The sequence below is a fragment of the Ruditapes philippinarum genome, unplaced genomic scaffold (assembly GCF_026571515.1).
Source record: "Ruditapes philippinarum isolate M1 unplaced genomic scaffold, ASM2657151v2 ctg146_1_1_1_1, whole genome shotgun sequence".
In the NCBI taxonomy this organism is placed as follows: domain Eukaryota; kingdom Metazoa; phylum Mollusca; class Bivalvia; order Venerida; family Veneridae; genus Ruditapes; species Ruditapes philippinarum.
This window is the reverse complement of record NW_026856086.1, coordinates 101,205-115,655: the sequence shown is the minus strand read 5'-3', so window position 1 is coordinate 115,655 and position 14,451 is coordinate 101,205. Positions and strand designations below refer to the sequence as shown.

At 31.1% G+C, this 14,451-nt stretch overlaps 2 non-coding genes across 2 annotated transcripts; both read left to right on the top strand.

The window, feature by feature from the left end:
* Positions 1-236: 236 nt before the first annotated feature.
* On the top strand, positions 237-308 carry Trnaa-cgc (transfer RNA alanine (anticodon CGC)). The gene has a single exon. It is a non-coding gene; the product is annotated as a tRNA-Ala (tRNA).
* Positions 309-9,539: 9,231 nt separating this feature from the next.
* Positions 9,540-9,611, top strand: Trnaa-cgc (transfer RNA alanine (anticodon CGC)). Its single transcript has one exon. It is a non-coding gene; the product is annotated as a tRNA-Ala (tRNA).
* The last annotated feature ends 4,840 nt before the right edge of the window (positions 9,612-14,451 follow it).

Sequence of the window (14,451 nt, the reverse complement as noted above, 5' to 3'; positions counted from 1 at the left end):
TTATGTTCGTCAAAAGCAATATTTGTTCCTACACTTGATAAATATTTCAGGTAAGAAGGGGTTTTCACTGTATTATACTGTTGTACTTAAATAAAAAGCTTACTATTTGTAAGTATATACAAAATGTGTATCGAAAAGGACCGGCTACAAGCGGTATATCAAATTTAACTCAAATCTGCTTAACCTTTCCAACTGCATATCTGAAAATACCTAACCATTTTATGTAATTATAGCAAGGGGATGTAGCTCAGTGGTAGAGCGCTCGCTTCGCGTGTGAGAGGCCCCGGGTTCAATCCCCGGCATCTCCATGTTTTAATCGAAAATCTTCTATTTTTACCTGTATTTTAATTTGTGTTTTATCGTTATACTAATTATGCTATAAAATGATGAATTTGTAACTGTGAAAGGATCGAACGGTATTTCTTTTTATTTTATACTTTTCCTTGGACAATTGATAACAAATATAACAGTAAGATCAATTCACAAAAAGAAGTTAAACTCTGTACAAACGTGAATAACTTTGAAACGTTTTCCCGATATGTTAAGTTTTACAGTAAGTATGACAATGCATTAGGACATATAAAGTATAAAAATGACGGCTCTTATATTATGTTTAATAATAGGGTTAACGCTCGTTTTTCCGTGTTATAACGTCTGCAGAGTCCCGAGGAACGGTTGGTGCCCGAGCCCGGTAGGGCTAGGGCTCCAACAGTTCCGAGGGACTCTGCAGACTTTATAACACGAAATAAACGTGCGTTGACGCTATTATAGCATAGAATTTTCAAACAGATTCGTGATGTATCTAGTTTATACAAAACACAATTACATTAAATTCTTGTGCTTGGACGGTATTTATCCAATTCTATGTTTTAGGTATGCGTTTCATTTTTCCGGGGCCAACAACTAAATGGAAAATTTTCGGAACCGAACGAAATTTTGAATTTTAATTGATTTAACAAAGCTTGGCCTTTGGAGATTTATTATCTCAAGAAAAAAAATTACATTACACTACCCTCTACCCAAGACAAAATATGACCCTCAGAAATTCTTAAAGTGATTTTAGATTGATGGTAGAAAAAAGATCAATGACATCAGAATCGGTTTTTTTGTCAAGCAAACAAGTTTATGAAAAAAATCAGGCACTAAGCATTATTCTCTCAAAGAAATATAAAGAGCATTTATCAACATTAACATAGATAAAAAAACATTTTCTCATATTAATTATGTGTTATCTAGTTTTGTAAGTTAATCGGAGTGTTAAACTGAATGACAGGTAGATTCTACTGTATTTGTTTACATTGACAACTGTCCGTTTCTTAGAAAGGGCGACAACCAAGATTAGCACCGATGTCTATACGCCGTTTTTCTGGCATTGTTACTGGATATGCGACTGAGGTCCTCGAATCAATAAATTTCAATATAACAAGAGCGCATGACTCTTCGGCAAACAGGCTTAATCGTCATTTTTTGTTTGTTTGTTTACTTGGCCCTGTATGTATTGCGCATAGGTGAAACCGGGCTATAACAAGAGCGCGTGACTATGTTAACACATGGTTTTGGTCCCGTTATAACATGGGCAAAAGAGGAAAAAAATGCCGATTTTATGGTATAATAAATATTAATATTTTTTCTTTATTTATCACTCGCTAGACATGTTATAATACATTTTTGATCTTAACTTGCTTATGCTTTATTTCCCATGTTTAAACATGTCGAATATATTTGTTTGCCACTGTATCTACAGGAATTCTAGATATTCGGAAATCATAATTCTGTTGTAAAAATTGTTTTGGAAATTAGGAATTTCAAATTAATTTAAATTTGAATAGGTGTAGTTACAAAATGATATCTCTGTTTTCACACATCAAATAATTAAGAAATACAACCTCCTCGAACTTCCAAAATTAATACATAGTCAAATGATACTTGTATATTATAAGGTTTTAAATTATATCAAAGACCAGCAAACGAAGCCAGAACAAGGAAGCTTTTCCAGAATTTGCTCACAAACAAAGCAAATGTTTTTATTTCTGCATATTTTAGGAAGTTTCTCAGAAAAACAAAAACATTTCAGAACGTCACGGTAATGATGGAAAAAACCCAATACTAATTTGCATTGAACAAACTTGAAATGCAAGTTTGTGACAAGACAAATGGTCTTTTGTCTTGATATGCGTCTGCACATGATTTGCTGGACTTAAAATGAAACGAACTGACAATGATTGATGTATTAAGAAAGAATTTTCAACCAGATTTTATTTTTTGGTATTTTCATTATTAAACCAGATTTTTATATTATGTTTTTTTAATTAAATAAAGTTTATCTGTTTGTCTGTATATTATTTAAAGGTAACACATAAAAGGAATTAATGAATTCCAACGTTCAAGTTCTATTTTATGATGAATCTTATGATTTACAAATTCAGCAGATCATTCCACAAAACCAGAAAATCAAAGAATTACGTCGTAATGCATTACAAATAAATTTCCAATTATAAGTAATAATATTTCTAAGTTATCTTAGTAAGTTGACTCGATAAAATATATCATGAACACGTGCAAAATCATGGCATTCAAGATGCAGAGTTAGTGACCACCTTGTTGTACTACATTGTATACTCAAGGTATCATTATTTATCAAAACATATATTTATCAAATATCACAAGTAATTACACTACATCAATATGGCTGTCAGACAGGTCTTGAAACAAAATAAAGGTCCTTAAAAGCCCAGGTCACATACAACAATAGTAGTCTATACCCTGATTAATTTATGAGCTGACAGATAGGGGAATTTTGTAAAGGGTGGCTTAGCCTGTCTACAGTGACTACATGTCTAAAAAGTACAACATGGTACATTTTAGCCACCATAGAATTTTCTTATCTAAAAAAATCTAGCTATTTTTTATTCTACAAAAATATAGAAACAGTGCAATGCATAATTAGTAAAGTGTTCACTATAAATGTATAAATAATGTAACTATTAATGAATGTCGGTACAGCCGCGGTACGGTTTTCAGAAGAAATATTTGCATACACAGTAGGTTTATATTTTTTATGGATTTAAACATATAAAATGTGTAAGCGGCCGAGTATTCCGAGTGTCAGGGGTTCGAGCCCCAGGCTGTTACATATCAATATAAATCTGTTAAGAAAAATGGAAAGGAACTGCATAAAATAATTATCACCCCAATAGGATTCGGACAGTGTTGAATTTGTAAAGGGGTGGGGCGGTGCTATATATAGTCTGATTATCATCACATATGATGTCTGACGAACGTCATATCGGATATATTTGTACGCATATAAAAACCTGTTTGCTGAATTGAATTTCAAAAATGTTGCAATTAAATATAGTAATTGAATCTTATGCGTATGTAAAATAGGATTAAAACTAATCTTCAACGTAAAGCATGTAGAAATCTGACCAGGTCACAAACTTCAATACTTTAATGTAAATATCATAATATTTCATTAAATGATATTTTTATTCGTTGACAGGGTCACTGAACATCTTTTACATGTTTAGGAAACAAGAAATTTACATAATATATCTTTCTAACATATTCTTTTACTTCTCAATAGTTACAGACGCAAAACACGGTACTTAAATGCTTAGACGAACGCAAACGCACGCAAAACGTTTCTGGGAATAACAAACGCACGCTTTCAAACGCACGATAAACGAAAAACGATACACGAAAAACGCTAAACGCTAAACGCTTGTAAACGTTTCACGCTTGAGAAAGTGTTTCAACAAACGCACGTTGCACGATATACGCACGCACGTTACACGAAAAACTGACGCACGAAAAACGCTATATTTGACAACCGAAACGTTCACCCTTCTGTACCTAGATGTTTTTGGAGATGTTTGTTTAAACGCTGCATCAACACAGTATAGAGCATATGGCTCCTGAACAGGAACAACGACTTTGCCTTAACTCAGGGAATATCTCAAAGTAGAACACCAAAAGTCAAAACCATCTGACTTGCTTGAGCTATAAGATGCAAAAACTCCAGTTAATTGAACCCATTTAGTTGTCTCTTACGGTCACGCAGAGGCAGGGATAAACGGTGGCTTGATGGTTAGGCATTCAACCATTAGATTTAAAGCAACCCCTCAGTTAGTTTTAATGTAATAAAAACTTTACGTCTTCTTTCTTCGCATGTTATGTCTTTGAAAGAGCATTTGTCACATTTCATATATATTGTGTTACAATGAAAGAAACAAAATAAAGTAAGATATTTTTTTTAGAAAAAAAACGCAGTAAAGAGAGTTTTTTTAATGCAATTCAGCTTTATGATTAATTCACAACGTTATTAATAATGAAAGAGACATTTCAGTGCCAAATGTTACGACAAAGTTTAGCATATTTAATTGCTTTTCTGAGCACGCTTTGGCTGGCACATTTATTTCCCAATGTTACCATACTAAACAGATATAAAAAATATTGGCAGGTCATATAAAACTCTTGTTTAACAGGAGCACTTTGAAGAATAGTTGAAACATTATTCTGATTCTGAAATAAACAATTTGCATTAATTGGCAAGAGATGGAAAGCGAAATTGCTTTGTGTTTTATAGCTGTCTTTCAAGATGGTTTTTCTACGTTAGTGATGTTTTCCAGTTTTCCAACGTAACAAATTTATGGTTTTGTGTAATTTGATCACATTTCCATTGTTTTTGTTATATGTATTTGAAACGGAAAAATAATGATGATACTTCAATCTGGTTACACATAAGATTAAACTTAATGTCTATGTCAGTGAGTATTTAACTGAAAGCATATTGATAATAAGGAAATATAAAACATACTCTTACGATACTCAATTCTTAATACTTAATAGTGCTGACATCAATGATTCTGAAGAACCAGAAAAAAATAACCACACTGAAGTGAAGTACGGGCAACTTTTTACAGCTGCCACCCAGCACTTCACCCCCTGCTACTGTGTAGTTTAAAAATCTGGAAACAAAGTGATCCCTCGGAAGCAAGTCTCAAATCAAATTATATTGGTGTTTTGTATGGTCCATATACAACAACGACTTTCCTGATGTTGTTTTTTTTTACTTTAGGTTATCAATGTATGAATACATTTTAACGTTTAATTACGTTTTTATATAAATGATCGCATTAACTTGACTTGTAATTAGGGAAAGCAACTTAACATCATGCATAAATTGTACATTTTATTACTTAACTTAGACATATCAAGCAAGAATTTCTACATTCGATACATCTCAGCATTTTATTTATTTTCTGAAACAATGAGCATTATATCAATTTTAGATAAATTCTTTGTTGAGTTTACATGTATTGAGTAAAAAAGAACGATGACTGACATATAAATATACACGATGCTCATATTTGTCATATGCATTATATAACTTTATTTCAATGTAGTAAATTCTTACTATAGAATGCAAACACTTTTCTTTTGGACGTTGCGTAACATGTAACGTGCCAAGTATAACGTATTCATGATATTTTTAAAATACGTATTTTTTTAATGTTTATCTTATCTATTTTCTAGTTGTACTTTTGCCTCATTGCTCGTTTTTTAGCCATTTTGTAGGAGTTTTCCAAAAAGCTTAAGTTATCATAATAAAATTATTAATAAAGTTATTTGTTGTAAATCATGACCACTTTGGAAAAAACAGAGACCGATTTCTGTAATAGTATGAAATGAAACCAGAGAAATGTGACATTGTTAAAAGTACATGTTTTATTCGTAGTGACATGATAGATTCAGGTTAAAGTACGGTTTTGATATTGTTTCTAAGTAAGAGTACGCATGATGTCCAATAAGACAATTTTTGTACATAATTCATAAAATGTAAACTTAGATATAACATTCATTAAAACATACACTAGAATATTTTTTGATTTTCAACAAAATAGAAAAAAAAATCAGTCGCCGTTTAACTTTATTACAATAGAGCAAACATTTTATAATTGATATAACATTAAAAACAACAAAAGTTATCCATAGTGTTTAAATGAGGGCACTGGATGCAAATATTAGTTTTAAAAATTATTGCAAAACAATTCGTTTTGGAGACAAGAAATAAAACAGTAAGTATATCCTTTGTTATCATCATATGCTTTGCATCTACTGTAACATTGGAAATGTGAGTGTTAGGAGAAAAGTCTTTGCTATAAGCCTTATTCAGTATTTCATTTGTATGAATATAGCAACTTGCTCCTATAACGTAATATGTTTCCTGTATTACATAAAAACACCCTGTGTAATAGCATGAATGATATTTTTTATAAAATCTCAAATTACTGTAAGTCTATAGTTACTACAATAATTGAAAGATTGTTCTGGAAAATGGATTTAGAGAAATTTATAAACATAGTTTTATACTTGCCTTACATCTTTTAATTTCTCAAGGTCGTTCAAATAGTTTTTTCTCTTTTTTGTCTGAAATGATAATTATTAATACATTGTTAAAACACATCAGCGCAAATGAAGCAAAATAGTTAACTTTTGTATTTTCCCTCAATACGTATTGTCATATTTCAAAAGAATGAACCCTTATAAATGAATGATATTTTCAATGCAACACAATAAAACTACGGCCATTGATTTTTTTCTATACTATATGACGTGGCTTAGTTAAAAAATGATTATTCCTTTTTTTATAAATGAAAAACACTGACGAAAAATACTTTCTACTCATATTTTAGATGTGTAAAGCTAGCAAATATAACATGAACCAGTTCTCTTTAAAATCAATTTGCAATTCTCTATAACGTAAAATGAGAAACCTCATCTAGGAAATGTATCTGTCATAAAAGAAAAGAGAAACGATTTTCCCAACATTCTGCCATATAACAAGACACAGACAATGATTCAGATAATATTGTAATGAAATATGACAAATGTAGTAACTATATACATAAGGGAGAAGTGAGAAACTTATTTCCGGTTAAACAAAAACCATGGAAGGAACAGTGTCTATCTATTCCTGGATAAAAATAAAGTATCTTAAGTTTTTATCCAAGGATATAAAATCATTTTATTCATCCACTTGTATGGTCATGTTTTAAATAATGCTTTGAGTATTACAGTTTTTATTTTTTTCATTTTTAATTTTTATCTACTTTTTTAATTAATTCATTTACATTTCCACTGAGAATTTGAACGCTTTATTTCTTCGTTAAATAAATAAATATAGGTTATATGCAAGGAACGAAATTAACTGTTAGAAATCTTTATGTAAATAAAAAAGTTCATATGATCTTATATAAAATTATTATTTAATATGTTTTTTTGCACTTTTGTATTAACTTATGAGAAAAATGTTGGGATTCAAGAGACCTCCTCAAAGACAAATTCGTAATAAATTTTAAAGACACAATATGTTTGTCTTTATCACGGACGTCTTTTTATAACATAGCTCACTGAATTACAATTACCTTATTCTATAATAGAAAGTATAAGTAAGATCATATACTAAAACAGGAATTATGAATAAAAGTAAGTTTAGCAGATAAGCGCTTCAGATCGAAAAAACATTCAATACAAAAGAATCAAGTCAAATATGAATGCCTGTTCACTTTACAAGTAAACCGTTTTCAACAAGAAGTAAATCCTAAAACAACGGGTATAAAACCATCTTTTAAAACAAATTTAAGACCGTCTCAGAAAACTTCTTCAGTCAAAGTTTCTATACATGAATTCACTTAATTCTTTTGATGATAAGCAATCTTTGGTTTATTAGGCGAATTCAAATTCGAGTGTGGTCTGACTAAAAACATTTCCTGTTGATAAAATTTCACACAAAAATTAATACAGATGTAAAAAGCTTAGTATTTCTCGACAAGTAATTGTGTGGTCTGGAAATGAAATTACCTACGACAAACGATTTGCATCTTTTCAGAAGAGTTTGCAATCACTTACATTGTCTTTATATCTAAAACAAACAAAGTTTCAAAGTTCATCATAAATATCAAAACTGAAAACAAAAAAGTAGACAATAAAGATAAATTTCTGCCTTGATTACAGCACAGAATGCCGCAGCATGGGCCGAACATGGATTCTATAACGTTTAAATAAATAAATAAATAAATAAATAAATAATATTTGAAGACATTAGATCTTAGTGTAAAATATTTGTCATTTTTGTAGCAAAATATAAGCAAAGTAGTGTAGTACTAAAATTGTACTTATAAATTACAAAAAACGCAAAATGATGCAAAAAATTGTTCAGGAAATTGACCAATGAGTAGCATTTTTGCAAATAGAAATGGAATGAACAATGTGAGAATTGAAATGAAAGTATTTCTGTGGCATAATTGGCCTTTAAATAATCAAGGGAAAATAAATCAAATGATTTATTATTTTACTTTTACTCGGTTTTTATGTCTTTCGGTCTGTGAGTAAAACAGAATAAATACGTATTTCCCCTGATATTTACTTTTGACACATCGGACATTTAGTAATTTACGAACTTATATAACTATATTCCCTACTGACTGTATTACTTACATAGGGGCGTTTAGATGTAATACATTTAGCACCATAAATGTCTGACCAGTATATTGTCTTGAAATTGCATTATCAGGCATGTGACGTGACATAAATATACCAGTTTGACAAACTATTACATATGATGGAAAAAATTAGTGCAATTATAGATAGAAACGGATTTTGTGTCGCCTTGAAAAATGCGACATTTAGGGATTACTTTTGTCGGCGGTGTCGTTGTCGGCGTCGTTGTCGGAGTCGTTGTCGGTGTCGGCGTCGGCGTCCTCTTAAGCTTGTCCGGAGCATAAGTCAGTCATTATAAGTCGGATTGACTTCAAACTTGGTATGCATGTTTCTTACAATGACCCGAAGTGCAGTGCACAAGAACCGGTACTCTGCACTTCTTACTTTTTGAGTTATTGCCCTTTGTTAATTGTTAATTTTCATACTTTATTTTTGTCCGTGCCATTTCTCCTAAAGTATAAAATCTATGGACTTGAAACTTCATAGGATGATAGATCTCATTAGGAAAAAGTGCAGTGCGCAAGAACTGGTACTTTGCCCTTCTTATTTTTTGAGTTATTGCCCTTTGTTAATTTTCATACTTAATTTTTGTACAGGCCATTTCTCATGTTAATTTTAAAATGTTAATTTTAGGTTTATCTATCTTTTTTAGTATGCTGAATACGTTATATAATTGACACAACCGAAAATAATTTTAAAAAAACACACAAAAAAATACATAGGTAATAATATTTTGTAAACGCTCTATGTCAAGGTACATATAGAATAATACAAAATACTGGAATTACTATACAAGTCTTGTGTTCGTCAAAATCAATATTTGTTACTATACTTGATAACGATTTCAGGTTAGGATGTTTTTTCACTGTATTATATTGTAACAGCCAAATAAAAGCTTACTATTTGTAAGTATATACAAAATCTGTGACGAATAGGACCGACTACAATCTGTATATCAAATATTAACTCAAATCTGCTAAACCTTTCCAACTGCATATCTTAAAATACCTAACCATTATATGTAATTATAGTCAGGTGATGTAGCTCAGTGGTAGAGCGCTCCCTTCGCATGTGAAAGGCCCCGGGTTCAATCCCCGGCATCTCCATGTTTTAATCTAAAATCTTGCATTTTTACCTGTATTTGAATTTGTGTTTTATCGTTATACTAATTGTCATAATAAAATGATGAATTTGTAACTGTGACAGGATCGAATGGAATTGCTTTTAATTTTATACTTTTCCTTGGCAAATTGATAACAAATATAACAGTAAGATCAATTCACAAAAAGAAGTTAAACTCTGCACAAACGTGAATAACATTGAAACGTTTTCCCGATATGTTAAGTATTAAAGTAAGTATGACAATGCGTCAAGACATATAAAGTATAAAAATGACGCTTCTTTAATTATGTTTTATTAAATGGTAATATTTTGTCGTTATTTGTCACTCGCTAGACATGTTATAATAAACATTAGAGCTTAAGTTGCTTATGCTTTATTTCCCATGTTTGTACTTGTCAAATATATTTATTTGCCACTGTACCTGATATTCGGAAGTAATAATTCTGTTGGAATATAGGAATTTCAAAATCATTTACATTTGTAAAATTGCAGTTATAACACAAGGTTTTTAATAAGTCAAACTACGGCTAAGTCTAGCGGTCTGTTGATACATTACTTTACATGAACTCAGTTTCAATAAAGAAATTGTCGTGCAAAACGCATCCCTTTCATTCAATAATCACCAATCAATTCCCGTACCAAAATTTAATCTAGAAATGCTGACAGCCTTACTTGGAAGTATGATTTTTACCATTGTGTACCGAAAATAAATTGGTTTCTGTCTTCGCGAATGGCACTGCCTTTCAGAGGAAGTAAAAGATGTATCTCTACCGACCAGACAATTGAATAATGTTATTTAAATATGAAACAAAATTCGTATTTATAGCAATCAAAAGTATAAGATTATATGAAAAATGGGGATATAAAATAAAAGATCTGAAGCGCAGAACTGAAATATTTTGGAAGATAATTTCATATAGATGGTTCGACTTTTTTTTCTCCTACAAGAATCGTTTGTTTTTATTATTAAAACAGGCAATCATTCATATTTTTTTTTAAATAAAATGAATAATATCACCGTCATTTAACGTTGACTGTCGAACTTATTTTTAAGGTCAAGACTTCTTGTATTTAATGAAAAATACCGACTAAATGGGGCTCTCATTGGGGAAAATAGATTTGAATATAAACGTTAATATTATGGAAATTTCGTTTTAACATGTTTTTTAGCATAAAATAAAATGAAAATTTGTTTGTTTGTTGTGTAAGATGTAATTTTATTTCATCTCGTGAACTTTAAAAACAGTATTCTTACTCGCGGCTACGCCACTCGTAATCTACTGTTGTAAAGCCCACTCGATGAAATAAAATTTCATTTTACACACAAACAAACAAATATCCTCTGTATTATCGTTTTATACATTCAAATTAACATGCAATAAGGTTATATGTGTGATGATTTCACTGATAAAGTCATGCAAAATATCGCGCCTTGTCAAATAATTTGAACGGCAATATATATGCAGAATTTTAAAGGCAATATATGTGGAGAATTAGAACTGTAATATCTGTGGAGAATTTGAACGGCAATATATGTGGATAATTTGAACGGCAATATCTGTGGAGCATTTGAACAGCAATATCTGTGGAGAATTAGAACGACAATATCTGTCGAGAATTAGATAGACAATATCTGTGGAGAATTAGAACGGTAATATCTGTGGAGAATTTGAACGGCAATATCTGTGGAGAATTTGAACGGCAATATCTGTTAAGAATTTGAACGGGAATATCTGTGGAGCATTTGAACGGCAATATCTATGAAGAATTTGAACGGCAATATCTGTGGAGAGTTAGAACGGTAATATATGTGAAGAATTTGAACGGCAATATTTGTGGAGCATTTGAACGGCAATATCTGTGGAGAATTTGAACTGCTATATTTGTAGAGCATTTGAACGGCAATATCTGTGGAGAATTTAAAAGGAAATATATGTGGAGAATAAGAACTGTAATATCTGTGGAGAATTTGAACTGCTATATTTGTAGAGCATTTGAACGGCAATATCTGTGGAGAATTTAAAAGGCAATATATGTGGAGAATAAGAACTGTAATATCTGTGGTGAATTTGAACGGCAATATCTTTGGAGAATTTGAACGGCAATATCTGCGGAGAATTTGAACGGCAATATCTGTGGAGAATTTGAACGGCAATGTCTGTGAAGAATTTGAACGGCGTAACTTTGGGGGATTTGATCGGCAATATCTGTGGAGAATTTGAACGGCAATATCTGTGGAGAATTTGAACGGCAATATCTGTGGAGAATTTGAACGGTTATATCTGTTGAGCAATTGAACGGTAATATCTGTGAGGAATATGAACGGTAATATCTGTGGAGCATTTAACCGGAACGGCAATATTTGTGGAGAATTTGAACGGCAATATCTGTTGAGAATTTGAACGGTAATATCTGTGGAACATTTGAACGGTAATATCTGTGGAGAATTTGAACGGTAATATCTGTGGAAAATTAGAACGGCAATATCTGTGGAGAATTAGAACGGTAATATCTGTGGAGAATTTGAACGGTAATATATGTGGAGAATTTGAACGGTAATATATGTGGAGAATTTGAACGGTAATATATGTGGAGAATTTGAACGGCAATATTTGTGGAGAATTTCAACGGCAATACCTGTGGAGAATTTCAACGATACTATATGTTTCTTAAGTATTGTTAAAGAGCGGGTGTGGGTATTATCGAACATGCGTGTATTGTCGCAATTTACTTTTTAAAATAACCTTCTTACGGTGACAACGGAGTCAATTATCACTGAAATACCTAAAATGAGATTTTTGCTTAGTAGATTTATCAACCTTTTCTGAACACATTCGTGATTTAATTTTGGAAGCAGTTAGTCCAAAAAAGTTTTAAAAACGTTTTAAAACGGTACCTGTACCATTTTTTGTTCTGCTATTCGCGTAACCTGTCAATTATCGATAACGCTCCGCCCCTTGTTGAGGCATCAATGAGGGAAATCGGTAGTACCATATATCCCTGAATTACCGGTCCATACTGGTCCATACTACTAGTAATTCATGTATCGTACAAATACAGTACATCTTTAATAACTATCGTCTACCTTTAAATTGGCATTTTTCATAAAATAAGAAATTGTCGACCAATGTACGTAACATAATGTATGAAACATAAATTATTAAGCATATCGGCAAATCGCACGACCACGGTGTTGATTAAAAATATAGTAGCTAAAATATCCATAATGTGTGAAAATAATTTGTCTTTCTCGTCAATCTGATAAATATTACATTGAGTTTATGGACTTTTGTACGGATTCAACGGCTTGCTTTAAATTCAACCTCGTTTTCTAACAATGTCAAGTAAGACAACAACAAAAACAGACAACATTTTTTATATGCATGACTTGTGGTTAGGTGTCCCTGACAAATTTCTTAACCATTTTAGATTGTAAAAGGGTGATTATTTCTCTATGAATCAATAAAAAAAGATATTAATATTTATTACATGCTTTTCGGTGGTTGATAGAAATATATCAGTCTTATATAAAACTGGTAATTTCACTGTTTGAAACACTGTTTTGAATTTAAGCCCCTTACGTTGTTTCAGTGAAATACCAGCGTGCACAGTACTGGGTACCAACTTAATGACGTGATGTCGTAAATGACGTCACGTTGTATTATTATTTGACGCGCTTTTCATTTAGTATTAGGTTTAATGTCTTTTTAAAACGTTTTTTTGTATGTAATAAAAAGAAAATTTGTTTAGTTTAATGTAAGATTGAAATATATTTCACCTTTTGAACACCAAAAGTTCATTTTTCACTCGTGGCTGCGCCACTCGTGAAATATACCTTTTGGTGCTCACTCGTTGAAATATATTCCGATCTTACATTGAACTAAACAAATATCCTCTATATATTATCAGTGAATGCTTTGAATAAATTGTTTGCCAGTTAATAGAACATAGTTCTAATAAACCTGGGACAAAGTATGGAATTTATTGTATATCCCAGTAGAAACTGGATATCTGTGCCGTGTATAGATGACATTCATGATAATAGAAGTCAAGAAGGTCAGATCATAATGATCGAGTGATACCTTTTATTTCTATTAAAATATGTGAAGCAAAAAATATATAATATCCCGTTTTTATTTGTACATCTACCATGGCCTTTAAAATACCGTCAGAAGCTCAGTTTTTTGTTATTTTAATTAATATTTAAATATTATGCACTGTGATATGAGAAATAACTCCATATGTCACTTATAAATTTATTTACTGAGTTATTTGCATGTACAAACAGTTAAATTTTGTCATGCGTGTTTTACCGAACACACTCAACTGTGCTTACAATGATTATTTAAAACACACAGTTATCATTATAATAGTGCTAAAAATTTATCTTAAGGTAGAACGCGAATGGCGTTGTGATACCCGTAATAGTTGACAAGAATACGCAGCTACGTCTTGTTCAAAAACGGGCTTTGATGGTCAACTTAAACGTTGTGTGTTGAAACCTATTAAATCTTTTGGAATAAAATCAACGGAATCAAATCAGACATATGGTAAATTTTCTGCATGCCAATTTTCAAGACGCTTCTCGAAAGTTCGCAAAGTGTTGCGTTCTACCTTAATAAAGTTATAGTTGTAAAATAAATAATTTTATACATCTATATAAATTATATACAATTTAATAAATGAAATAATTAATCAATTATTAATCAAATGATTTAAATTAATCAATTGATTTAGTTATTCTTTTGTTCAACTAATTATTTAACAGTAGGTAGGTAGGTAAATAGCTCTAGTAAAAGTAGAAAAATAATCAGACAGACAAAG